Source organism: Myxine glutinosa, chromosome 3 (genome assembly GCF_964187855.1).
Source record: "Myxine glutinosa chromosome 3, kmMyxGlut1.1, whole genome shotgun sequence".
Classification (NCBI taxonomy): domain Eukaryota; kingdom Metazoa; phylum Chordata; class Myxini; order Myxiniformes; family Myxinidae; genus Myxine; species Myxine glutinosa.
The window spans coordinates 96,335,686-96,339,960 of NC_136263.1; positions in this window are offsets into that span (position 1 = coordinate 96,335,686).

The window sequence follows — 4,275 nt, forward strand, 5'->3', positions numbered from 1 at the left end:
GTTTAAGGCAATACCATAAACACCAAGTTGTTAATTTCCACGACCTTCCGATTTTATTCCGCACTTTTGGCTCAAAAGTTTTGCGCAATTTTGTACAAACCGTCGACCGGCCATTGGGATGGACATGCAGTCCGACATGGACAACTCATTGGTCCATCTCCAGGTAAGGGGACACCATTATGCAACGATACGTATCAGGCCTACATCCGTAAACACTGCTTTATCAAGAACGTCTTTGAAGTGCGATTATTCTTTATTACATTCAAAAGGTCGTCCTGTTGGCACAACATGTGCAAGGAAGAGCATTATAGCGAACTTCATGCATGGATTTGTATCTGTACCAGCCCCATCTACCCTGCTCGCTCCTGCTTATCCGTTGAGCATCCTGAACGTCCGCATCAGAGGACCCATGGTCTAACGGGCAATTACAAAGGGGAAATATTCACTATACTGAACAGCAATGGACTGTGGAGGATGTGTCTATATATATATATATATATATATATATATATATAGAAACACACACGAGGGCCAGTGTATAAATAACCTTAAAATGGCGATATAAATTCGAGAATGTAATGTGTGTAGTTGCAGACGACATATGTTATATCTATGGGTAAGAGTCATGTTTTGCCTGTTTTAGATCTGCTAACATTGAGCGTATGATGTCAGTAGAGCAGTTCTCAGATGGTGCCTCCCTCAGAAGCATGCACCAGGGAGGAGCAACTGTCATCCGTTTCTTGGGAAGTGAGGGTGTGAATCCCAGTGAAATCCATCGCAGAATGAAGATGCAATATAGTGACGCATGTTTATCGCTGCAGCAGGTGTACGACTGGGACGGGAAGTTTAAAAGTGGAGTGTCCAGTGTGGCAGACCCTGCTCGCTCGGGCCGGCCTCCCACAGCCGACACACCAGAAATGGTTGCAGGAGTTGAGCGTGTGCTAAGGGAAAACCGACGCATTACGCTGGATGAAATGGTCTCCGAATTGAACATTAGCCATGGTTCAGCACACCATATCATTCACAACGTGCTGGGGTTCCACAAAGTGTATGCAAGGTGGGAGGCCTAGACAACTCGCACCCAAACTGAAAGAACGGTGAGTGGACGCATGTGAAGAACTTCTGTAACGTCACGAAACAGAAGGCGATTCTTTCTTACAGCGCGTAGTGACTGGGGATGAAAGCTGGGTCCACTACTTTCAGCCAGAAATGAAAAGGGCAAGCAAAGAGTGGCGCCATTCAATTTCACCAAAGCCCAAAAAAATTCTGCACACAGCCGTCTGCTGGAAAAATGATGCTGATGTTCTTCTGGGATAGCCGAGGCCCATTTAGAGAGCATTACATGCCCAGAGGGACCACCATCACCAGTGCATCATACTGCGACCTTAAAAATCATCTGAAACCAGCAATCGGATCAAAACATCGTGACCAACTGCCAGTGTTTTGCTGCAGCATGACATTGCTCGGCCCCATACTGCCCGCACTACAGCTGCAACAATCGAGGACCTTTTTAGCTCTTCCACGAGCCTCGATTCTGTATACAAAAAAACCTGCATTTTGAGTGTCTTCCTCATCCACCCTACTCGCCAGAGCTCGCCCCTTCGGATTACCACATCTTTGGGCCACTTAAAGAGGCGCTTGGTGGAACCACTTTCCAATCCGCCGAAGAGGTCCAAGAGGCGGTGCACGAATGGCTACACAAACAGCCAAAATATAAATTTTTTTCGAGAGGAATCCAGGCCTTAGTAAAGCGCTGGAAAAAAAATCTATTGAATGCAATGGAGATTATGTTAAAAAATAACACCACAAAGAAGTTGTGAAAAATATTTTCAGGTTACTTATTGACTGCCCGTCGTGTATGTATGTGTGTGTGTGTGTGTGTGTGTGTGTGTGTGTGTGTGTGTGTGTATGTGTGTGTGTGTGTGTGTGTGTGTGTGTGTATGTATGTATGTATGTATATATACATATATATATATATATCCAGTGCATTCAGAAAGTATTCAGACCCCTTCACTTTTTTTACATTCTGTTATGTTGCAGCCTTATGCTGAAATCGTTTAAATTCATTTTTTCCCTCATCAATCTACACTCAATACCCCATAATGACAAAGAGAAAACAGGATTTTAGAAAGTTTTTGGAAATTTCTTAAAAAGAAAAAACTGAAATATCACATTGACATAAGTATTCAGACCCTTTGCTATGACACTTGACATTTAGCTCAGGTGCCTCCCATTTCTCTTGATCATCTTTGAGATGTTTCTACACCTTGATTGGAGTCCACCTGTGGTAAATTCAATTGATTGGACATGATTTGGAAAGGCACACACCTGTCTATATAAGGTCTCACAGCTGACAATGCATATCAGAGCAAAAACCAAGCCATGAGGTCGAAGGAACTGCCTGCAGAGCTCAGAGACAGGACTGTGTCGAGGCACAGATCTGGGGAAGCCTACAAATAAATTCTGCTGCATTAAAGGTTCCCAAGAGCACAGTGGCCTCCATAATTCTTAAATGGAAGAAGTTTGGAACAACCAGGACTCTTCCTAGAGCTGGCCGCCCGGCCAAACTGAGCAATCGGGGGAGAAGGGCCTTGGTAAGAGAGGTGACCAAGAACCCGATGGTCACTCTGGCTGAGCTCCAGAGATCCTGTGTGGAGATGGGAGAAACTTCCAGAAGCATAACCATCACTGCAACACTCCACCGATCTGGGCTTTATGGCAGAGTGGCCGGAACGGAAGCCTCTCCTCAGGGAAAGACACAGGTAAGCCCGCTTGAAGTTTGCAAAAAAGCACCTAAAGGACTCTCAGACTGAGAAACAATATTCTGTGGGCTTTCATGTGTCTTCCAGTGAGGAGAGGCTTCCGCCTGGCCACTCTGCCATAAAGCCCAGATCGGTGGAGTGTTGCAGTGATGGTTATGCTTCTGGAAGTTTCTCCCATCTCCACACAGGATCTCTGGAGCTCAGCCAGAGTGACCATCGGGTTCTTGGTCACCTCTCTTACCAAGGCCCTTCTCCCCCGATTGCTCAGTTTGGCCGGGCGGCCAGCTCTAGGAAGAGTCCTGGTTGTTCCAAACTTCTTCCATTTAAGAATTATGGAGGCCTCTGTGCTCTTGGGAACCTTCAATGCAGCAGAATTTTTTTGTAGGCTTCCCCAGATCTGTGCCTCGACACAATCCTGTCTCTGAGCTCGGCAGGCAGTTCCTTCGACCTCATGGCTTGGTTTTTGCTCTGATATGCATTGTCAGCTGTGAGACCTTATATAGACAGGTGTGTGCCTTTCCAAATCATGTCAAATCAATTGAATTTACCACAGGTGGACTCCAATCAAGGTGTAGAAACATCTAAAAGATGATCAAGAGAAATGGGAGGCACCTGAGCTAAATTTCAAGTGTCATAGCAAAGGGTATGAATACTTATGTCAATGTGATATTTCAGTTTTTTCTTTTTAATAAATTTGCAAAACTTTCTAAAATCCTGTTTTCTCTTTGTCATTATGGGGTATTGAGTGTCGATTAAAGAGGGAAAAAATGAATATAAACGATTTCAGCATAAGGGTGCAACATAACAAAATGTGAAAAAAGTGAAGGGGTCTGAATACTTGCTGAATGCACTAAGTGAAAATGGATGGCGCAAAATATAGAAAAATTCAAGAGGAAAACCTGCTGCCCTCTGCAAGAAAGCTGCAATTGGGACGGAAGGTAACCTTTGAGCATGACAACGATCCGGAGCACACAGCCAAAGCTACACTGGAGTGGCGAAGGAACAAAAAGATAAATGTCCTTCAGTGGCCCAGTCAGAGCCCCGACCTAAATACAATGGAAAATTTGCGGCATGATTTGAAGATTGCTGTCCCACCAACGTTCCCCACACAACTTGACTGAGCTTGAACAGTTTTGTACAGAAGAATGGGCAAGTATTGCCCAAGCAAGGTGTTGTTGTTGTTTCATATGCAGTATGTGGTTGCTGGTTGCATCATTTCTCTGGAAGCGCATTTGTGCTGCTGATGCAGTGCCCCAATTACCAGTGAGCTGCTACTCAATTTGTCAACCTTGGAAGGATAACAGGCTGAGTCAACCCCCCGACATAAATTCAACGATTTACCAGGATTCAAACTCGGGATCTTCGGATCCAAAGCCAGCACCCGAACCGTTAAGGCAACATCAGGCTCAATGAAGGTGTGCAAAGTTGGTAGAGACCTATCCCAACAGAGTCACTGTTGTAATTGATGTTAAAGGTTCTTCTACCAAGTATTAACTTTGGGTGTGGACACTTA